Source organism: Pseudonaja textilis, chromosome Z (genome assembly GCF_049901715.1).
Source record: "Pseudonaja textilis isolate UNSWEBS1 chromosome Z, rPseTex1.2, whole genome shotgun sequence".
NCBI lineage: Eukaryota > Metazoa > Chordata > Lepidosauria > Squamata > Elapidae > Pseudonaja > Pseudonaja textilis.
The window spans coordinates 112,210,167-112,234,957 of NC_142008.1; the positions used below are offsets into that span (position 1 = coordinate 112,210,167).

General features: G+C 39.1%; 2 pseudogenes across 1 annotated transcript; one reads left to right on the forward strand and one right to left on the reverse strand.

Moving 5' to 3' along the window:
- The window catches only part of LOC148124274 (vomeronasal type-2 receptor 26-like), a 125,241-nt pseudogene that overhangs the window by 12,625 nt on the left and 87,825 nt on the right, over positions 1-24,791 (forward strand).
- On the reverse strand, positions 256-23,462 carry LOC148124275 (vomeronasal type-2 receptor 26-like; annotated as a pseudogene). The gene is made up of 6 exons (XR_015740044.1): positions 23,383-23,462; positions 16,918-17,209; positions 15,266-16,120; positions 3,327-3,554; positions 2,078-2,204; positions 256-1,091 (listed from the first exon to the last, which is right to left on the reverse strand). The product of XR_015740044.1 is annotated as a vomeronasal type-2 receptor 26-like (transcript).

A 24,791-nucleotide genomic window follows, 5' to 3' on the forward strand; every position in this document is an offset into this window, starting at 1 on the left:
TCCATTCCATTCCATTCCATTCCATTCTGTTAAGAGCCCTGGTGACATAGTAAGTTGAAATTAGCTTGCAAACTGTGCCCAAAGCCTGGTCTTCAATCCTGAAAGCGCTCAAGGTTTACTGAACCTTCTGAGGATGGAACGATGGACCAGATTTTGGGCACAGTATGCAAATAAATGTAAACCACCCAGAGAATGCTATAAAGCACTTTGGGCAATATACAAGCCAAAATGTAATTGGTATTAAATTAAATTAAATTAAATTCTTTGGCCAATGCAACCTAATAAACAACCACTTGAGGCCAAGATAGAGAAGACTTCCACAGCCACCATGGATTTTCCCCTTAGTGCTCAAGTAGGTGGGCACAAAGGACACCCAAACACTGCAGAAGACCAGCATGCTGAAGGTGATGAGCTTGGCTTCATTGAAAGTGTCAGGCAACTTCCAGGCAAAGAAGGCCACCGTAAAGCTGATAAGGGCAAGAAGCCACATGTAGCCCAGCACAATATAAAACATGATCTCGGAGCCTTCGTTGCATTGCACAAAGATCTCATCCATCTGGGAATGCATGTCCAACTCTGGGAAAGGGGGAGAAATGGCCAACCACACAGCACAGATGCTTGTTTGAATAAGGGAGCACAAAACAATGACTGAGATGGAGAGCCTTTTCCCTACCCACCACCTCATGCGAACCGCTTTCTGGCCATGAAGGCCAGAACCACAGTGAGGGTCTTAGCTAACACACAAGCCACCGCAATGGAGAAGACAACTCCAAAAACTGCTTGCCGGAGCACACACGTAACTGTCCCTGGACATCCGAGGAAGAGGAAGGAGCAAAGAAAACACAGCAGGAGTGAGAAAAGCAGGGTGCAGGTGATAGCCCAATTGTTGGCTTTGATGATGGGAGTGTTCTGGTGGAAGATGAATGTCCCCATCACCACAATTGTGATTACAGCAAAAGAAATAGCAAATCCAGTCAGGACTTCTCCTAGGACTTCTTTGTAGGATAAATAGGTGATAATTTTGGGAATACATTGATGGTGTTTCTCATTTGGATATTGTTCTTGTGGACACCTCTCACATTGGTTGGAATCTTAAAAAAAAAATCTAAAAATGCTACATATTGAATTGAATTAAATTTTTAATTTTTAGAGAGAATAAACCTCTTTTATAAATTTTGCTTTAAGAAAATATTTTAAAAATATTTTTGTATTCAGTAGATCATGTTTCTTGAACAACAGATTACACAGTTAAATAAAGAAAAGTTTGTACATAAAAAAGAAGAAAGAGAACAAGGCTAGTGAGCGATCCCAATCAATCTATGTTTCATGGCCCCATCTGAGTTTGAATCCGAGGTGGAAGGCAAATAGTTTGCAAGGAGCAGGAAAGTGGCTTGGTTGGCTGGGGAAGAAACTGGGGAAGGGCAAAGTCAGGCTGTGCAGAGCAGAGGAAAGGTAGGACAAGGGAGAGGCAGTTCAAAAGAAGAACAAGGCCCACCCACTCTTCATCCTAGGGCACGCAGGAAAGAATGGAGAAGGGAGCAATGTGAGTTGAATGGCTTATGGGGGAGGAAAGAGCCCTGATTCCTTTCACAAGGCACACCTGGGGATGGAGTTTAAAGGAAAGGTAGATGTGTCGGGGCAGTTGTCAGGAACAAATGTTGAGTTTATCTAGTGTTGGCTTTTGTTATCTGAGTTCCTGGCATCCTCCCAACTGGTTTGATTTACTGCTGTGTTATTTCACTTCTGGAACTCCTTATTTGCCGGATTTATTACCCTATCTTGCCTTGCTGGATTTATAGTTTAAAGTTTTTTCTTTACAATGTTTGGACTGGACTACTTGCAGCCAAAGGCTGTTGCAGGTTGGTGGGAGAGTTCTTCTCCAGACCAGAAAGTAATCAGGCCACTGGGGGCAAAGTTGGGGCTAATAAAGCAACCAATATTTATTATCTGAATGAGTTCCATTTGTGCCATGCCCCAGGTCATCCTACTATGCTTTTCTTTAAAACTATATTCAAGAACCCAAACTTGGTTAGAGTACAATGTATTTTTAAAGAAATATAGATTTATTTTTTCTTACCAATCATGCTGGAAATGCTACCCTCTGAACACTCAACACAGTCATAGCAGCAAACCTGTTTCCCCTCCTTAATTAATTTCTGGTGTCCAGGATGGCAGCTTTCTACAGAGGTGGCAGAAGGTGGTGTCTAATGGGAATGGCAAGAGTAAGGAATTAAAATGGATTACAATCAGGGTTTGAATTAATCAGTCAGCAGTCATTTTCACTTGTTATTTCTAATAATGCAAAATTTGGAATTCCTAGGAGTGATTGCTAGATTCACTCAGAGGAGCAGTTAACATCCAAAAAATCCTGATTTTCCATGTCCAGCTTCTCTGAGCATACTCAGTTATCAAAAAAACCACCTGCCAATTAGGAGAGTGACACAGGTGTGGCAAGCACAGGACTTGGTTATTGTCCAACTTTGGTCTATTTCCACAGTTTGTCTGTAGTATTTTGTGATGAACAATAAAATAGGATAGCACAATAGTCCAATCTTGCCTGTATTTCAAACTACACAAGCACTTGTGTCTGCTGAAAAGTTAATCAGTTCTCTGAAAAAATAAATTTATTATATTTTTCAAAGCACATCACTTGAAATACCCACCAAACTTCTAAAAGGCTAGCAGCTGTCCCCCTACTTTTGAATTGGCTTTGGGAAACAAAACATGATATTGGCAAGAGAAATATTTCCTGCAAAACTCCAGGGAAATGCGGAGTTTATATTAGCATGAAGCGGAAAATAGGTGTATGAACTTTTTCATTCTTTGTCTCTCATCTGATTCAAACATTGACTAAAAAGTCAGATTAAACACAGTGGGAAAGTCTGCCTGCCTGCCTGCCTGCCTATATATCATCCATCCATCCATCCATCCATCCATCCATCCATCCATCTTTCTTTCTATCTATCTCTAGATAAAATCTTTCTTTTACTTGTTTCTATTATTGTAACTACAATTTTTAATATTTTTTAAAAGGAGAAAGGTAAATCTTCCCTTCAGTGTTAACTTTCAAAAGGTGAATCTTCCACCTCACTAAACTTTTAAGAAGCCATGAATCCCAGTGAGCAGAGCTCTCTTTCCCTACAATCTGAAAGTATGACGTAGAATTGAGAACTTCTTTTTTCTAGGATACAAAAGTGTTTTAACATCTTTAAAAAGATATCAGATGAGTTTGGAACCACTCTAAGATGAGTTAAAGAAATTATCCCCATGAATATTCCAGAAATTGAGAAAATATCTCCATGTTTTAGTTGATTTGTTTAACTCACCTGCTTAAATTTGTGATTCCATACAATGGCAGTTGTATTTATGGTAAGATCTTCCTTTTGAGAACTCTGAAGTTCAATGCATCCAACATGGACCTTCTGAAAGGATCGATTGGGGAAAGTAATCAAGTTGATGATATCATATGCTGCTGCCAGGTTTCCATTCTCATTGAAAGCTATTTCTTCCCCAGCACTATTGTTGAAATGGAGGTTTTTCAGAAATAAACGAAGCTAAAAGATAAGAGAGTCAAGTGAGAAATCAGTGTCAATAGCAGTCAATAGAATGTACAGTTCCATGCTGTGATTTACCAAATAGTGCTCAACTAATTTATAATGAACAACCAAACTTTTGAGTTAATAGTATTTGTTTTTATGTTCCAAAGGAATAATTTTGTTTTGCTGGACTACATTCACATTTTATGTTTAAGTATTATTAATAGAGATTTTGTTAGATATATTGCATATATGAATTTCATGAGGAATAATAATTATTGTTAAGTAATATAACAGAATAATAGAATAACAGAGTTGGAAGGGACCTTGGAGGTCTTCTAGTCCAATCTCCTGCTCAAGCAGGAAACCCTATACCAATTCAGATAAATGGCCGTCCAATCTTTTCTTATAAATCCTCCAGTGTTGGAGGAGCCAAAACTTCTTGAAGCAAGTCATTCTACTGATTAATTGTTCTAACTGTCAAGAAATTTCTCCTTCGTTCTAGGTTGGTTTTATCCTTCAATGGTTTCTATCCATTGCTTCTTGTTCTGCCTTCAGGTGCTTTGGAGATTGGATTGATACACTCTTCTTTTTGGCAGTCTGTTATATATAATGTGTGACTATTTTACATTGGCTCTGTCCTGTATTTTTCCACAGGAAGAAATCTTGCAAAAAAGCACGTGTTCAGTTCAGAACATTATAGAAGGAAAGCACTGACAGGAAGGGAGTTAATAAAAGATTAACCGCAGACAAAGAATGTGTATTCAAAGAAGATATGCCTGTCTATAGCAGTTACAAAATAGCAGCTACAGAGTACGTGGCTCATGTCACGTAGACTGGTCTAAAAGATTAACATTGTATCTCTTTTTCTTCCTGTAAAATTCCTCTCTCACCTCCTTCCTTGAATTAGCACAATAAAAGAGGACAGCTAAAAGCCTGGGGAAAAAAGAGAGGAGCAAAAAAAGCCCAGAAGCCCGGACATTTTCCATCTGTTCCAGGCAGCCGGGGAATCCCATCTCCCCCAGGCTCAAAGTGTTGCCTCATTTTAAAGATCATTTGTGTTTTGTGTGTTTTATTTCTTGCGCTTGCTTGGCAATCACTCTTGTGAGAGTCTTGCCTAGCCTCACCCTTGCGAGGGTCACGCTATCTCACCCTTGCGAGGGCTATTTTCTCACCCTTGCAAGGGTTACTTTAAACTTCGTCCTTGCGAGGACTAATTCACCCTTGCGAGGGTTATTCTCTGAGAGGAATTCAGCAATCAACCAGAAAGCCGAAACAACAGACCGGTCGCTCAACGCGACAGCTGGGGGCTCGTCCGGGATCTCTAATCGTCCGGGATCCCTTCGCCTTTCTGGTTCCAGGGTGTGACTTTTGTCTAGAAGTGCATCTTCTTCACTTCATTCTTCTTCGCCTGGTATAGGCTACATCGACAAAAAAGTAAGTATGGGCACCTCGATTTCTCAAGTTTCGTCAGGGCATAGGGACGAACTTTATAATCTAGTGAAGAAAGCTAATTCCTTTCAAAAAACCAATGGTACCACTGTGTACCCTATTTCAAAAAAATCTTTAAATAAATTTATAATTTATATTGAAGCACACTGTCCAGCCTATCCATCTGCTGGAACTCTTAGCCATTCTCACTGGGAAAAATTAGGAAAATATTTACATAAAGTTCCCAGGGCTCCCATGGATATACTTATTTCTTGGAGAGCAATAATGGCTGCTATAACAACTATTTATCCTCCTTCTAGTCTTCCTGAAAATTCCTTTTCTCCTGTTTCTTCTGACTCCCACTCTTCTAATTCAAAAACTTCTAAGCCTCTTGCAGCTCATTTGGAATCAAATTCTTCCCTACCACCTCCTTATTCAGATATTTCTTCCCCTCCTCCTTCTGCTCTTTCTTCTCTTTCTGATTCTCCTATTATGAATCCTATGGGAGGAATCATAACTAATCTTTTGTCATCACCTCTATCTTTAGAAACAGAAGAACCTTCTACTTATCCTATGACTATCATCCCTGGGGGAGGAGGCAATGTTCATAGTAACATTGAGTTTAAAGTTTTGAAAAATATAAAAGATGCAGTTACAACTTATGGATTGCATTCTCCTTTTACTAGGGAATACTTGATTCTTTGGTTACAGCTAATACAGTTATGTTATTGTATGATTGGAAAATGCTTTTTCTATGCTTATGACTCCAGCACAATATGTTGTGTGGCAATCTGAATATGAAAAAGGTATTGAGGCTGAAATCCGCAGGGTTTGCCTGCTGGAGTAACTGAAAATCAGTTACTGGGGAAAGGTCAATTTTCTACTCTAGCACAACAACAAAATTCTCCTCGTCGTAGCTTTGCCATTATTCATATGTGTGCTATGAATGCTTTAAAGCGAGTGGATGATTCAGATTCTCAGTCCATTCAAGCATTTTTAAAAATTATGCAAGAACCTGAAGAACCTTATGCTTCATTCATAAGTCGGCTTCAGACAGCCTTAGATAGACAGATAGATAATCCTGTTGCTAAACAAGAATTACTTATAAAATTGGCTTATTCAAATGCTAATCATGATTGTCAAAAATTCTACAGCCAGTCTCTAATAAGCCAGGAGTGACTTTGGCTGAGTTTTTACAACTCTGTAGAATTGTAGGAATGACTACTCATAAAATGGATATGCTTGCTACAGCAATCACAGCTTCATTACCAAATCCTAATTCTGCTACCACTTCTCCTCCTGATGCTTTTGCTTTAACACGCAATGGCAATTGTTTTAACTGTGGCAAGCCGGTGACATTTTAAAAATCAATGTCGTAAGCCAGGGGAGGAGCTGCTTTTCGGGCCAAACCAGAGGTCCACCCTCTTCATCTAAGCCAAAAACTATCTGTCCTCACTGCAGGAAAGGCTATCATTGGGCTTCAAATTGTTATTCTAATCCTTCTCCTTCACAGCCTTCGGGAAACTAATTGAGGGGTCTTCAGCTAGCCCGCCACAAAGGCTGAACTAACTGCCACAAGCGTTTCCTGTGGTATTGTTAGAGGATCTTGTGTATGATGATCCTGGTGCTGTTTTTACTCTTCCTTTAACTGCAACGCTTTTCAAACCTCTTCCTCCTTCCACACCTGTCTTGCTTATTCCCAATTCTTCTCTTACAATAGAGGGTGTGGTTGCAGCTCCTTACTTATATGATTCTTCTGCTCTTAATAATCTTGCATTGGCTGCAATAGGAGATCGTTGCTTTTCTTTAAAAAAGGGACAGTAGTTGCTACACTTATAATTTTGCCTCTTTTTGAACCTCTTTCTTTGTTTGCATTGCAGCAACCTGTTCAAGCTTTAAAACCAACTCTTTCTGTTACACTCAATGGTCGAATTTTTGAAGGTCTGATTGACACCGGAGCAGATGTTTCTGTTATCCGTTCTAATGAATGGCCCTCTTCTTGGTCTCTCACAGAAGCTTCTTCAGTGCAAGGCGTAGGTGGTGCTCAAGCTGCTAAGGTCAGCTCTCATTGGCTTTCTGCTTCTACTGAGCATTCTACCTTAACTGCTTATCTTAAACCCTATATCCTTCCTCTACATTGCAATCTTTGGGGACGTGATTTACTTTCTCAATTTCAAGCTTATATTCAGATACCATAGTTTTTTTATCTTAGAGCCTTGAATAGGATTATTCAACCTATGGGGCCACTGCAGTGTGGTCTGCCTAATCCTAATTTGATCCCAGCTGGATTTGATCTCATAATAATAGATTTAAAGGACTGTTTCTTTTCTATACCTCTGGCACAAAAGGATAGAATCATCTTTGCATTTACAGTGCCAGAACTCAATAACTCTAAACCCACATCTAGGTATCAATGGAAAGTTCTTCCACAAGGTATGCTTAATTCACCAACTATGTGTCAATATTTTGTCAATGAGGCTCTGCATCCTTATAGATCTCAATTTCCTAATTTTCTTGTATATCATTACATGGATGATATCTTAATTGCAGCTGATGGGCCAAAGGGGACGGTACAAAAAACTTTTCCGATCCTCTTGACCACATTAGCAAAAGCAGGGTTACATATAGCATCTGAAAAGATCCAGTCTCACTACCCAATGCAATATTTAGGTCACAAGGTTTTAGCTTCCTCAGCATCTCCACATGTTCCTTCACTCACACTTCCACAGCCAACCACATTGGTTCAATTACAGCAGTACTTGGGAGTTATTAACTGGGCTAGACCATATCTTGCTCTAACCACACAGATGCTATCACCACTTTTTCAAGCACTAGTAGGATTAAAAAACCCTGCAGATAAGGTCTATCTTTCAGCTCAGCATCTAGAAGCTTTAAAGCAAGTAAACACAGCCCTAGCAACTCAATGGGTAAACCGTGCACTTGCAGACACACTACCTTCTCTTGCTATTATTTCCACTCATCAATTACTGACTGCAATAATTGTTCAAGTATCTAATGCAAAAAATCTTCATTTCTTGGAATGGTTACACCTACCACATACTCCAAAACCTCTATTTTTACCAAAGCAGCACAAATGGCTTTTCTTATACAAAAAGGGCGCAAGAGAACCAAAGCCCTGATGGGAATGGATATTTTTACATTGTATATTCCTTTTAAGATTAGTCAATGGGAACCTCTTTTTCAGACTTCCACAACACTGCAGGATGCATTGGAAGATTGGTGTGGCCAATGTCATGCCACCTTCCATCTGATTCACGACTGCAGGTGTTGAAGACAGTTCTTTTGTTTTACAATCACCTTTTGTCCAACAGCCATTGAAGGAAGGCTTAACTGTCTTTACTGATGGTTCAAAAATATTGGAGCATGTGCATGGTGTGAAAATGCTCAATGGAACAAATGCTTAACTGCCCCACAGAACTCAGCACAACAAGCTGAGTTAGCTGCTTTTTCTTTGGCCTTGTCTCTTTTTCCACAGGAATCTTTAAATGTAATATCTGATAGCATGTATGTTACTCAGATGGTTGCTCATATTTTCGATGCATATATTTCTCCTGTTACCCCTCCTTCTCTCATGACACTTTTTTACAGCTTCAGACACTGCTGAAAAGCGAGGGAAACCTTTATTTGTAGCTCATATCAGAAGTCATCAGCAATTGCCTGGATTCCTGGCAGAAGGCAATCATATGGCAGATGAGGCTTGTAAAATTATGGTCTCCTCTCCTCTTCCACAACAGCTTTCAGCTGGGGAGAGTCATGACTATTTCCATCAAAATAAGAAGGCCTTGGTACAGCAATTTGGGATTACGTATCAAGAAGCCATAGCAATAATTCAACAATGTCCAACATGTAGCTTGCAGGCCAAAGGTATCCCTGAAGGTGTTAATCCTAGGGTACTCAAGCCTGTGATACATGGCAAATGGATGTAACTCATTATCCTCCTTTGCTCCCTGGAAATACATTCATGTATCAGTTGATACATATTCAGGGTTTATTATGGCAACATTACAAAGAGGAGAGGCTACTAAAAATGTTATTAATCACTGTATTCGGTCATTCGTAACGTTGGGATGTCCAAAATTCTCAAAACAGATAATGGTCCTGCTTATGTCAGTTTCTCCCTTTGCTGAGTTTTGCCATAAGTGGGCCATCACACCTAAATTTGGCATACCTTTCAATAGCCAAGGTCAGGCTATTGTGGAAAGGGCAAACCAAACTCTGAAAAATGCCCTTGATCGGCAAACAGGAAAAAAGGCTTGAGGCCCCGAACCTCCCAGCGTTACAAAACATCTTGAACATTACTCTCTATTCTCTTAACTTTCTTAATCTTACTGGCTCTCCTTCTTCCACAGCAGCTTCTTGCCACTTCACCAAGCCAGTAGTTCCCTCTTCCCGTCCTCTTGTTTATTTCAGACAGCTTCCAGATCCTGCGTGGAAAGGTCCTGCACAGCTCATCATCTGGGGAAAAGGTTACACTGCTGTCCAACTTCCTGATCGAGTGCTTTGGGTTCCTGCTTGCTGTGTCAGACCTTACCATGGCAAACCTAACTCTAACTCTAATTTTTCTTCTGATATCAATATTTCCTGTCTTTTCTCAATTCAGGGCATCTCCTGATGCTATTTTTACTTTTCTTGCTGACACTGTTACCTTTATTTTTAAAGATAATCTCCTTTCTGCATGTAATTATGTTTTCCAACACAATGGTAGCTTTCTTTCGCCTACTTCTGACGTTACTGTTCACTATTACTATTCTCCTTGTTTAATATTTTTAACTATACATGTTACTCTATCTACTATAGGATCTTATTCTTGCTTAGGATTTTCTCACAATCACACATACTTTAATCACACTGTTCTATTACTTTCCACTCCTTCAGTGGCATCTCCTCCACTATCCTCTGCTTTTCCTACATTGCCATCTCAAGCTAATTCTGAGACAACTTTTCCTGGAAACAAACTACAATGGCATCTTCGTTGCTGCTTTCCACCCTGTGATGTCACCAAATGCATATTGCATCACTCATCTTCCTGGGTTCCTGTTCACTACAAAACACCTGTCGTGAGAAGACGCCACCTCATCCCTGATGACACTCATCGTAAGACTACAGCTCCCATTCGAGCTCGCCATCTTGGGTATCCTGTCTTCATCGCTGACAACTCCATCTCTAAGCGGTCTGCATCTCGTGCTGTTCCAAGATTTGGCTATCATCGCATTCCTCGAAGCTTACAACCTTCTACAAATGAACATCAACCTCAAGATTATGCCTGGACTATCCTTGATTTTCAAGGAAATATTTTAAACACCACCACTAATTATACTAGATGGCCATGGTTTCCTCAGCTTTTCATGGATTTTGCTGAAATGGGGACAGGAGTAGAAAAATTTGCAGATAAAGAACTACAAGCTGATATATGGGACAAGCAAGGCTCCTGTTCTCCAGCACCTATTCACAACTTTAGACTATATTTTTGTCCTGCTCACAGTACTGGTGCTTCTCGTGCTGCCTGCGGTGGGGTAGTTGACAGATATTGTAAAAAATGGAGTTGTGTATCCACAGGTCATATCTGCTGGGAAGCGCCTACCAAAAATGACTATATTCATATTACCCGTGCTCAAGAACATCTTCCCTGCTCTTCAAGGCCTTGTTGTGGACAGAGACTAAATCCACTCAGAATCACATTTACTGCAAAAGGAAAGACACTTACAAAAAAACAATGGATGGTTGGGTTTACTTGGGGAGGACGTCAGTGGGATGGTCTAGGAGATGAAGGGAATATTTTTACAATTCGTCTTTCTATATCTATGTCTAATTATGATATTGGTCCCAATCACAATTTGAAATCAAACTTTCTACAAAAACCCAATATTCAGGTGAATCCATTAGTACAATTGGTTAATTCTTCTTACAAATTGCTAGCAACTACACTTAATGATTCATCCAAAACTGATCAATGTTGGCTTTGCTTATCTGAATTGCCACCATTCTATGAAGCAGTAGCTTCCAATGAACCTATTAGTAACTCCACCAGTGACACACAATGCAGATGGAATACTTCCTCCATCACTATCACTGACATAGTAGGTAAGGGATGTTGCCTAGGAAACATACCTGCCAGTCACTCTCAATATTGTCAGGAGGTTTCATCTGGATATCACTGTGATGTATATTTACCAAAAGAAAGATTAGACCTTAACGTTGGAGGCTATGGTCCTCTATACACCACCTCCAATGGCAATATCACAGCTCGTCTCAAAGGACAATTCTTTATCCCAGGTAATAATTCTATATGGGCATGCTCCACAGGAGCAACTGCTTGTGTTCATGGTGATGTTCTTATTGCTCAGAAATCCTTTTGCATTCAGGTAACACTGATTCCAAAGATCACAATTTATCCAGGGTCAGAACTTATTAATAAACTTGAACCTCCACAATTTCCCCTTCATCAAAAAAGAGAAGTAATAACAGCTGTAACACTATCTGTATTGTTAGGCCTTGGGGCAGCAGGTGCAGTCACAGGTGCAGCAGCTTTAGCTGTTGGTCATCAACAGTTAGCTACTCTTAGTTTACAAATAGATGAAGATCTCAAATGAATAGGGACTTCAATTACTGCTCTTCAAAATTCTCTCTCATCTCTGGTTGAAGTGACTCTTCAGAACAGAAGAGGTCTAGATTTATTATTTTTAAACAAAGGGGGATTATGTGTAGCAATAAAAGAAGAATGTTGTTTTTATGCTGATCATTCAGGAATTGTTAAAGATTCCATGGCTGAATTACGTAAATGATTGAAGGATAGAGAGAATGAAAGACAACAAGGACAGTCATGGTATCAAAGCATGTTTAATTTTTCTCCCTGGTTAACAACACTATTATCAGCCTTAATAGGTCCTCTTGTGTTATTGCTTCTTGCATGTACTATTGGTCCATGTGTAATAGGACGTTTACTAAAATTATTGAGGGATCGTTTGAAAACACTTGACAATGAAATTAACAATACTCAAAAAACAGTTAGCTTTCTTACATCCAGCATTGAATCAAAAGATCTGGTCAAAAAACCGCTGTTGGAATGGTACTCTGACCAAGAGTCAGAGAAGGAAATAGACATTAATAACTTCTTTTCTCCCAAAGAAAATTTCTTAACTCGGTCCAGCCATGACTCAGGGGATGAGGACTTCTCCTCGTATGAGCTGGTTCAGCAAGGCATCAACAAACCGAAGGGCTTGTTGCCACCTTGTGAGACTACTCTGGAAGAGAAAGAACTCTACCTAGAGTCATGAGCACAAAAAATAAAGAAAAGGAGGAATTGTGACTATTTTACATTGGCTCTGTCCTTTATTTTTTTTAGGAAGAAATCTTGCAAAAAAGCACGTGTTCAGTTCAGAACATTATAGAAGGAAAGCACTGACAGGAAGGGAGTTAATAAAAGATTAACTGCAGACAAAGAATGTGTATTCAAAGAAGATATGCCTGTCTATAGCAGTTACAAAATAGCAGCTACAGAGTACGTGGCTCATGTCACGTAGACTGGTCTAAAAGATTAACATTGTATCTCTTTTTCTTCCTGTAAAATTCCTCTCTCACCTCCTCCCTTGAATTAGCACAATAAAAGAGGACAGCTAAAAGCCTGGGGAAAAAAGAGAGGAGCAAAAAAAGCCCAGAAGCCCGGACATTTTCCATCTGTTCCAGGCAGCCGGGGAATCCCATCTCCCCCAGGCTCAAAGTGTTGCCTCATTTTAAAGATCATTTGTGTTTTGTGTGTTTTATTTCTTGCGCTTGCTTGGCAATCACTCTTGTGAGAGTCTTGCCTAGCCTCACCCTTGCGAGGGTCACGCTATCTCGCCCTTGCGAGGGCTATTTTCTCACCCTTGCGAGGGTTACTTTAAACTTCGTCCTTGCGAGGACTAATTCACCCTTGCGAGGGTTATTCTCTGAGAGGAATTCAGCAATCAACCAGAAAGCCGAAACAACAGACCGGTCACTCAATGCGACAATAATGGATATCATAACAAAACATATTTACTGGAGTTCTGTTCCTGAAAACATTCTTAAGAAGTTCTGTTATGACCTTGGCAGATTAAATCAACTTTTCTTCAGGTATGGGACAGAAAATGCTTACATCAAACATACCTTAGAGAAGACAATTATTGCCACTGTATCCTACTCCTGTCTTCAATTTCATTGATTATTTTTATATTTTGAAAAGTTGTTCCTGCTCTCTATTTTTGTAAAATTTTCTTCTACTACTCAACTACAAAATTCTGTGAAAATGGAAATCCTCTACTTGATTTGAGAGGGTTTTTTGGATTGAAGATTGGAAAGGAAACAGAGGGCCACTGGAAAAAAATTATTTCCATATATCTAGCATAATATCTGTAAATAAAAATCTAAATTGTCACAGGAATAAGAACTTTCAAAGGTTTCCACCAAGCCTTTAAACAACTAAAAATTATAAATTTAAAAGGCAAAAAGAACAAGTATAAAAAGTTGGAAAAAGGGGAACGCAATTAAGGCAGAATATCAGTAAACTGCCCAAGTCTGGAAAAATGAAATTTGGAAACCTAAGGCTCCAAATATACTATGTCTTGTGAAAAAAAAAAAAACTTCAATTAACATGTAAAAAAACAGAAAAAAGTCAAGGAAACAATTGATCCACCAATGGGAGAAAATGGCAAGAAAGTGATGAGCAATAGGGAGAAAGAAGAAATGCTTAATTCATTTTTTTTTTTTGCATCTATCTCTGTGGAAGAGGGAAAAACAGCTCAACCTATAAAAAACAGAACTGTGAAAAACAGATTAGGACAGTGATGGCTAACCTATGACACGCGTGTCACTCGTGACACGCTGAGCCACTTTGACTGACACGCCTGTTGGTGTGGGGAAAACCTGCACATTTAGAGGCTGCCTGTGCTCTGGTCCAATCCCTGCTCCCTGCTTGTTGCGTGGAGGCATGGTGTCTACTGCTGCCGCAAGATCTTTGCAGCAGAGAACCAGGTTTAACCGCCATAAACTGAAGTTTGTCAGTTTCATTACCTCAGGAACGCTACAGGAGGAAAGGAGATCCATGAGGTTCACAGCCCTGTAAGGTGGCCTTCCAATCCCCACATCCTGCACCTGCAGCCCTGAGACCAGGGAGATGAGTTTCACAGCCCTGTGTGATCACCCCAGCCCAGTCCGTCATAAACCAAATTATTTATATTTCTTGAAGTGACACACGACCCAAGGAAGGCTACACTTTTTCCCAATTTTTGATACACCAAGCTGAAAAGGTTAGCCATCACTGGATTAGGAACACAACTTAAAATAGATAAGAAAATGGTCAGAGAATACTTGTCCACCCTAGACAAGTTTCAATCACCCAGGCCAGATGGATTAAACCCAAAGGTTCTGAAGATACTGGCAGACATGATCCTGGAGCACCAGAGAACTATCAGAGGACTGGCAAAGAGGTGATGTAGTTCCCATCTTCAAAAAAGGGAAAAAAGATTAATCCAGGACACTACAGATCTATCAACCTCACCTCAATACCAGGGAAGAGTCTGGAAAAGGTAGTCAAGGAATGAATCTGTGAACACCTAGAGACAAAAAAAGTCATAACCAAAAACCAACATGGGTTTGTGAAAAACAGATCATGCCAGGCAAACCTTATTGCATTCCTTTATTAATCTACTGGATCCCTGCCTGGATTGCCCCATGACTATGTGGGATAAATGGAGAGGATCCTAGCTACCAGATTACAAGAACACAAGCAAACAGTCAGATGAGGAGACCTCATCTGTAAGCCTCACATTGCAGTGAACAAGAACACACATTTAATTTTGGAGCATCTAAAATCATTGACCAGGCAGGTAGAAAACTAGCCAGGGAAATGATAAAAGCCTGGGAAACAGGCCTCTTGTCAGTTAATAGGAATGCTGAATTACCATCACATAATCAAAGGCTTAGGAGCGGAGGGCATGGTAGCACAAGGAAAAGACAGCCAATTGCCAGCCATTGACACACCAATCAGCCAACAGAACCACATAAACACAACTCACATAACAGCCCAAATCACACATTTCAGTAGAGAGAAATTCCCTGAAGATGGGCTCCAGCATGAATCTGAAACCTCCAAAGAGTAAATCTCTGGTTCCATTGACCTACCCAAATTCCATCTCTCCTCGTGATCCTATATATATTCACCTTCATTTGTTAAAATATACTGTTAGTAAGTTTTGTAAAAATTGAAATAACAGTATTATTATGGCTACATTCCCATTAAATTAGAAGGAATCATAACTCACCTGACAAGGTTGGACTTTCAGCAAATTCCACTTCTCTCCATTGCCTGTTGCCTTCTGCCTGGCTCTGGATGAATACATAGCATGGAGACCATGTGCTAGAGCATAGACAGCATTGTAAATACCGTAGCTCTGGCCAGACATCTCCATTTCAACAATAGTTCCAGGGAGACTCTCCAGATTCTCTTTCCCAGTGCAATTTCCTTTGCCTGGTGCATATATATTGTACGTTGGAAATGAACAGAGAAATGCAGCACTCCAGAATATAGGTAGGAAATACACTTTAGACTGATATGGGTTTAGATTCTTAAGGAACTTTTGAAAGCCTGGTACTCTATTTGTGTGTAAGGCAAAAGACAAGCTCCCATTGAAGGACAATGTGGTGAATTTCTGTGGCTCAAAGACAGAAGTGACATCCCAGAGAGAACTTATGACCCAAACCCTCTCTATTGGGAATCTGTTACTAATTTCATACCATTCAAGAATTATTTGTATCCCTTCAATAGATTGCACATCCCCATAAACTAGTATTACATTGGTTTTACTATACCACAGGGAAAGTTCTATTTTATTTAGATTATTCGTTTGTAAAGTACTGGTGTCATAATTGGTCACTCTTGGAACAAATTGAATTAAAGAAATGCAAATATCACTCTGGATGAATTTTGGTCTTAGAATTCTGAGAAATCTCTCTCCAGTGGCATCTTCTGGGATGAGCAAATCAATCCAATTCCATCCAAAATATTTCAAGATCTGAATAATCCCAGCATACTGGAGGTTTTCATTTGGAGTCATCCAGAAGAAAGAAGGAAACTGCTGTTTATCACTCAATGCAAGGTCAAAAGTGCCATAACTGAGCTGCAGAATGGGAATAATAATGATGTGTTTTTAGACTAGGTACTTTTTTTGCAAACATGTCAAAAAGGAGGAAGTAAGCACATTTCTTTTTGACCTTATTTCCATAAAAATCCTGATGGGAGAGATAAATACTAAATCTGAGGATCAACAAGTCTTTCCTGAGAGGTTTTGTAACCAGACCATCAATAGTATTCCATTCATCACTTTTTAGACAGAGTCATCTCCATCTTTGATTTTACTACGTAGAAATAGACAGCAGATAGGAATGAGTAACAAGAGAGGAGGATTAAGGATTGGACAATATTAATTACCCATAGTGATACTCAAAAACTTTCATCTTGCATTTTATAATATAAGATTAACGCATCTATTACTTTACTGATAAATATATATTGTTGTGGCATAAACAAAAAGAGGAGAAAGTCAAATAACATGAGGCGCACCCAGAAGATGGAGAGACAACATCAGACCTACTACGACAATACCAATTAACAATGGCTAAGGTTGCCAGAAGAGCGAGAATGTCTCTCTCGACACCTGAAGTGATAAAAGAGGAGGAGGATGTAGAGGAAGAGGAGAATAAGAAGAATGAAGATAGAAAGAATGACAGCAAAACCATTTCTTACATAGTAGTTGATCCATTGCATTTCTCTGATAAAATAAATAAATAAAAACTACCCCAAACAAGTCCCCCAATATGTTATCTGAAGGCTTGCTCTTACTTTTAGTCCTCAGATAGTTTTTTTAAACTATCACCCTTTCCTTCTTCTTGTGCATTTGTGAGCCCAGATACCTACCTGTGGAATTTTGTAGGCGTTTAAGATGTTGGCCATCTGGATGGTATTCTGCGAAGGAAGATCACCAATGATGCCCATGATGTTTTGGCCCTTTTCCTTCCTGTAATTGAGGGGACAGTGACTTTCCACAAAGAATAGAGGCAAAATGCTCTCAGAGGCTTTTACTGCCTGAAAACCATTCTCATATATCTTGGGGACCAAGGTGATGTTGGGTAACAAATTCTCATTCATGTTGATCTCCTGAATGGCAAAATTGAAGGCCAGGACATGCAGTAAGTTTTTAGGCAAAGGTCTGCAAGAAGAATTTCAGTTAGTTCTATAATCTTAGAATGTGACAAGGATTGGATTTAGATACATGTATTTCATAATGTTTTTCTCCATGTCTAAAATGACTTATCTTTCTGCTTTAATGAGTATTAGAGAAATAAAGAAAGCACTTATATTCTGAAGCACTTCTCTGAAAAAAAAATAAACAGAATACCGGAGTTGGAAGGGACCTTTGAGGTCTAACCCTTAGTCCAACTGTTGCTCAAGCAGGAAACCTTATGCCATTTCAGACAAGTTACGGTAGTCCAATCTCTTCTTAAAATCTTCCAATGTTGGAACATTCAAAACTTCTGGAGGCAAGCCATTCTGCTGATTAATTGTTAGAACTGTCGGGAGTTTCTGTTTAGTTCTAGGTTGCTTCTCTCCTTGATTAGTTTCTATCCGTTGCTTCTTTTCCTGCCTTCAGGGGCTTTGCAGAATCGATTGACTCCCTCTTCTTTGTAACAGTCCCTGAGATATTGAAACACTCCTCCTGTCACCTCTGCTCCTTCTTTTTATTAAACTATATATTCCCTATTCCTGCAATTATTTTTCATATGTTTTAGTGTGCAGTCCCCTAATTATCTTGATTGCTGTTCCCTGAACTCTTTGTTGAGTCACAACACCTTTTTTATGATGTGGCAACCAAAATGAAAGAAGCTTTGAAGTAAAAGCTTTGATTTTTAAAATTCAATAGTTAAGATAGTCTAGAAGTGAGGAAGGAATGGAATGTGGAGCTGAGGTGAAGTGTTTGAATCAGACTTGAGGATTTGGTGGGTATTTGTGCATCACATTTTGAAAAGTAAAAGCCTTTGATTCAGTGGTACATGACAAACTACTCCTAAAACTAAAATCTTATGGTATCTCTGGACACCTACATAACTGGGTAAAAGTATTCCTGTCAAACAGACAACAAATGGTCAAAATTGGGAGTGCCCTATCAAATTCTGTACCTGTCAACAGTGATGTCCCCCAAGGCACTGTTCTAGGACTAACTCTCTTCATACTCTACAAAAATGACCTCTGTGATCATATCAAGAGCAACTGCGTTCTCTTCACTGATGATGTAAAGCTATTCAACACCACAGACAATATTACTACCCTTCAAAAAGACCTTGACTATCTATCAGAATGGTGAATCAAATGGCAACTTCAAATCTCAACAAATAAATGCTCTGTCTTACATATGGGCAAAAAAATCAGAAAATAAAATACAGGCTGAATAGTCAAGACCTTGTTGATGATGCAAACTCTGTCAAGGATCTTGGAGTTCTCATCTCAAATGACCTAAGTGCTAGAGCCCACTGTAACCACATAGCCAAAAAGGCATTAAAAGTTGTTAGCCTAATCTTATGTAGCTTTTTCTCTGGTAATAACACACTACTAACTAGAGCATACAAAACATTTGCTAGACTAATACTCGAATACAGCTCATCAGTCTGGAACCCACATTACGCATCTGATATTAACACAGTTAAGAAAGTCCGGAAATATTTCACAAGAAGAGTTCTCCACTCCTCTACTTGTGGCAGAATACCTTATGCCACCAGACTCAAAATTCTAGACCTAGAAAACCTAGAACTATGCCGCCTTTGGTCCTATTTAAGCATGGTATATAAAATCATACACTGCAATGTCCTACCTGTCAATGAATACTTCAGCTTCAACTAGAGCAAACAATAGATACAAACTCAAGGTTAATCGTACCAAAGTTGATTGCAGGAAATATAACTTCAGCAACAGAATGGACAATGTCTACTCTACTTGACCAGGGTAAAGCAATAGAAATAATTTACATAGACTTCTGCAAAGCCTTTGATTTAGTGGTACATGACAAACTATTGTTAACATTAAACTCTTATGAATTTTTTGATCCCTTCCTAACTGGATTACTGCTTTCCTGTCAAACAGGCAAGAAATAGTAAAAATAGGCAGCGCTATATCAAACTCTGCTCTAGTTAACAGTGGTGTCCCGCAAGGCAGTGTTCTAGGACCCACACTCTTTATACTCTATATCCGTGATGGTGAACCTATGGCACAAGTGTTGGAAGTAGCATGAAGAGCCATCTCTGATGTGAGCCATCGCTCCAGAGCAGGTCCACTGCTGATCATCGGGTAGCTGCCATGCATGTGCGGGAAGTGGGGAGTATGCAGGAGACGCATACATGCACAGAAATGTTCAAAGTGCACAGGGGGTCACACATGCATGCTCAGGGGGAGTAGGCCACCTGTGTGAATTGCCTTATGGGTCCTTTTGGCATGCAAGGAGGAATGGTTAGCCATCACGGCTCTATAAAAATGACCTTTGCGATCACCTTATAAGCCACTGCATCCTCTTTGCAAATGATGTAAAACTATTCAACACGACTGACAATGCTATTGTCCTTCAAAGCGACCTTGGTTATGTGTCTGAATGGTCAAACAATTGGCAACACCAAATCTCAACAAACTAATGCTCTGTCCTACTCATTGGTAAAAAAAAAAAAATCAGTACACCAAATACAAGTTAGGTGGATATTACCTTGTTGATGACCCTCAGTCTATCAAGGACCTTGGAGTACTCATATCAAACCACCTAAGTACCAGAGCTCACTGTAACAGCATTGCCAAAAAGCTATTAAGAGTTGCAAATCTTGACTTCTGGTGGCAAGATAAGGACGTGCAGAGGTGAAGAAGCCCATCTGCGGTTTCAGCTTATCTGTTCTTGCAGTTGGTGCGATCCCCAGGGGATACTTGAATCCCAGAGAGATTTGTGTCAGTGTGGGGGAACTTGAGCAGCAGTGTGGGGGAAGGCAAACCCCCTGGCAGCAAAGATAAGACCTCCAGAGCCCAGCGTGCAAGAGTCAGCCTCCTGTCAATGATGACTCCAAAGTGAGTAAGTTACAGTTCGTAAGATCGGTGGAGAAAGAGGTGGCAGGAAGAGCTTAACGGTGGAGAGTTAGATCGGCAAGTGATTTTTCATGCTAGTGTCTGTCAGAAGCCTGAAAGAAAAGCGGCTAAAAAAGTGAAAGCCAGGCAAGCATGGGTGAAAAGGTTTGGCAGACTGAAGTGAAAGTGTGGATTACAATGATTGAAAGGAGAAGACTACAAAGTTAGGAAGAAACTGTTGGGAAGAGTCGGAAAGTGGTGGAGAATTTTTGAATACTTGAGTGGACTATTATTTTGATGGACTTCCTAGGATAAAGACGTTAAGAGGAGCAAGGTTGGTGAAGAAAGGGTAACGCGGCACCATACGAGATACATAGAAACTCCGAAGTCATTGCAACAAAATATTAAACACTATCCGTTTAACAGACCTTTAATAGACCTTTAATTGATCCTGAGGAGAGCTTTATCTTATCTATACTAACCAAAGTGGAGGTTGTACATGAAGGAAATTAATGTACTGAACTTAGAAACATTTATAAAAAAAATAATAATAATAATTTGGAAGCTTCGGAGGAGACTGATTGCTGGCAGTTATTATTCAGCACTTTTTGCCTACCTACTTCCAGTGTGTTTGAAGTAAAGTACAGAATCCTAGAAACGTTGGACTAAAAACTGGCTTTAAAAATCTGTCCTCTTATTGCTCTCCCCTCTTTTTTTTCTCTCTTCCCTTGGTATTACTCTGTTTAACTTCTTACCTTATCTACTATTTACAATTTTTTTTGTGTGATGATGAATTCTTTCTTTCTTTTCACTTTCTCTCTATAACAATTATAAATTTATCTATTGAGGAAAGGAATACTGATTGTTATACTGAACTGTTGGATAACTGATTTAATTCTTTTGAATAATTTACAATATTAGGGATAGTCATACCTCGACCTGTTTGATAAGGAAAATAGCAAGAGGGTTAAGAACTATATAATCAATAAGTATAAGATTTAATATTAATATTAAATATTTAATACTATAATAGCATAATTTAGTGTGTGATTATAACCTTTTATGTAGGACAGGACAGCTGTTCCACAAGTCTGTTCATCTTCTAGGTCTCCATTATGTCTCAGTGTGTTTTTGTGGATCAAGCCAGTGATTTTGCTTTTGTGGAAGCCGTTGGCTGTCAGTACCATAGTTCAGTCTTAATGTGTGTCTTGTCTGCTAGGAGTTTGGTTCTAGTAATTAGTGTTTTGGCCACGAAGTTTATCTGTGCTGGGTGGTGGTGGGATTGGGCATTGAGGTAGCAGTTAGTGTGGGTTTTCTTCTGGTATACGTTGTGTCGTAGTGTGCCATCTGTTTTTTTGTAGATTAGTACATCTAGGAATGGTAGTAGTTTGTTTGTTTCTGTTTCCATGGTGAACTTGTCCTGCCCTACATAAGAGGTACTACAGACAAAATTAGTAAGATACTGCACAGACATCACACCAAGACTGCCTTCAAAACAGACAGAAAAATAGCAGCCATCCTTAGAAACCCCAAAGATAAAATTGACATGGAAAACCAAGGCATATATGAAGTCCCCTGTGCATCATGCCCAGCCACATACATTGGACCAATAGACCAATAGAAGAATAAGTACCCGCCTGGATGAACACAAAAATGCAGTCAAAAAGCTGGAACACACTTCCTCACTAGTCCAACACATGGAAGCCACAGGTCATAGCATCAACTTCAATGGCACCAAAACCCTAGCCACTATAGAAAACCCCAGCCACAGAATCATCAGAGAAGCCATAGAGATTGAAAAAAGACCAGAAAGCATAAATAGAAGAGATGATTTCACCAGACTGTCAATCATTTGGAAGCCTGCACTCCCAAACAAAAAAATCTCCACACCACAAGCCAGGCAAACACCTGGGCACAGACAGATCCCCCCGATACCTCCAGCTCAAACACACCCCAACCCAGCACCCAGATGAAACCTAGCTTCCTAACAAATGATAGCCGTCCATTTACCCTGAGCCAAGCTGCACTAAAGGCTCCAATAAAGTAACACAATGTTGCCAGCCAATCAAGACACAAAAAGAGCCAAAAAACAGACAGAAGATATTAGAAACACCAATCAAGCAGAACACAGGAAACTCCAAGACCAACAAACACAGACCAAGACTCCCAACCAATCAGGGTGAAGAACAAACCATTCTGGCACAGCAATAGGCTGCCCCAAATTTAAATCTGAAACCACTATAAAAGCCTGACTCACAGATGAACACTATACAACTTTAAAAGCACAACTACAATGACGTGGGAAAATACCCGAACAAAGCTGAATGCCATACATGTAAGTACCCGTGAAAACTTAAGAATATATATATTTACAATACCCATAAGCTTACAAAACTGAAACTTGGTTAGATTTGACATATTATTATATATATCTATCATATGGAATGTTATATAGTGTTGTATAGTGTTGCATAGTATTAGAATATAAATTGTACAAAATTATATATGTGATTGAGGACTTAAGATCCAAAATAACATATATTTATATATTTTAGTTACTAATTAAGAGTACAGAATTCAACTACTCAGTAGATAGGTGGACTAAGCAATTAGATATTGGAATTCTAATATAGGGGTTACAATATTGAATGGTAATTTGGGACAACATAATTAATATAATTAAACAACAAAAACAGATATTAAAAGAAATGATTTGTACAACAACCACAGCCCTGAAAACTGGAAGGAAGGCTACCCGACTTTAACAACCACCCTGGCAACAGCTTCGCCTACAGTCCAAAAAACCATAGAAGAATCGCCACCAGGGGAAAAACAAACTAATGTCTCAAACGCTAATATACAATCATCTTTGCTAACCCTACAAGAATCAATGACAAAACTTCAAGAACTAATGATAAAAAATCATAACAAAACAAGAGCGGATATTAGCAAATTAAAAGAAGAGATGGGAAAAGTAAAAGCCGAGATGAAAGTGGACATTCTTAAGGTAGAGGACAAGATTGGAACACTACAACAAGCTCTTGAGAAAAATGAAACAATGATAAAAGAAATAGACAAGAACGGAATGAACGGAAAAGAATTTGGAAAGGGTAGATGAAGAATTAAAAAATGTGAGCAAAGAAATGGAAGACTCGTTGATCTACCTAGAAGTGGATAAGGTGGCTGCATAACTGAGATTGCAGAACGTTGAGGAATCCAAGGAAGAAGATCTGGAGCAGCTAATGGCAGAAATATTGGCCGGGCAACTAGGAAAGGACAAAGATGATATACTCAGGGAATTTGATGAAGTCTACAGGGTCAGCACCAATTATGCGAGACGTCATAAATGCCTGAGAGAGGTCCACATTCATTTTGCTAGAAGGAGTGTTCGAGATATAATATTCTGGATGCCTAGAGACGGAACAATTATGTATAAAGGCAAAGAAATTTTGATCCTTAAGCAAATTCCAAGGAAAGTTAGGGAAATAAGACGAGACTACGAGACTACAAATTTCTAGCTAAATCAGAAAAGAATTCTATTCAAATGGTTAATCCCGGAGGGGATGTTAGTATCATGGAAAGAAAGGAAAATCAAAATAGATTCTATGGAAAAGGCTCAAGGCTTTTATGAACAACTAGTAGGCATGGAAGACTAATGTAGTAAGGAGGAATTAAAAAGAAATTCACAGGAAGACCAAAGTCATCACAGAAAAAATAAAGAAGGATCCTCAAGAAACCAAAGGAATGACTACCCACCTCAGGAGAGAGAAGAATCTAGTCCACAGCAAGTACAAGGTGAGAGCGGAATTATCACGAGACAAAGAGTGAAACAGATCTAACTAAATAGATGAGGAAAAGAAACTTCTATCCATCAACATAAATGGTTTAAATTCGACGACAAAAAGGAAAAGGATAATAGCCAAATTAATCAAACAAAATGCCGACATAATATGTTTACAAGAAACTCACATAAGGAAAGTAGACGAAAGATACTTAGACTGCCCAAAACTAGGGAAGCTATTTACTGCACCAGCAGATTAAAAAAAAAAGAAAGGGATTGCAATATACATGAAAGATGATCTGAAAGCAGATTTAGTTTGGTCAGACCTGGAAGGAAGAACTCTGGTTTTACAGATCTCAATCAATACCATTTCAATTCTATTAGTAGTAATTTATGCCCCAAATGAAGATCAGAAAGAGTTTTTTTAAATATTTACATCAAAAAATTATAGGATTTGAAAAAAGGAATATCTGTATTATAGGAGATTTTAACTCTATTGCTGATTACCAAGAGGACCATAGTAATGCTAGGAAGAACAAAAAAGGAAAAAGAGAGTTCCCTAAGACATGTAAGGAAATGATGAAAGAGTTGAACTTGGTGGACTTATGGAGAAGATTATACCCCAAAGAAAACAATTCACATTTTATTCTAACCCACATCAAATACGGACAAGAATTGATATGGCGTGGATGAATGGGGACTTAAAATCAATAGAAAGAAAACAAAACTAATGACTAAAAATTTAACAGAAGAACAGAAAAAAAATTTAGAAGAAATTATGGGAATACGGGTAACAAAGAAAGTTAAATATTTAGGAATATGGCTAACACCACATTGTAAGACACTTAAAGAGAACAATTACAATAAATTGTTGCATCAAGTAAAGAAAGATCTAGAATAATGGGGAAAGTTGCAACTT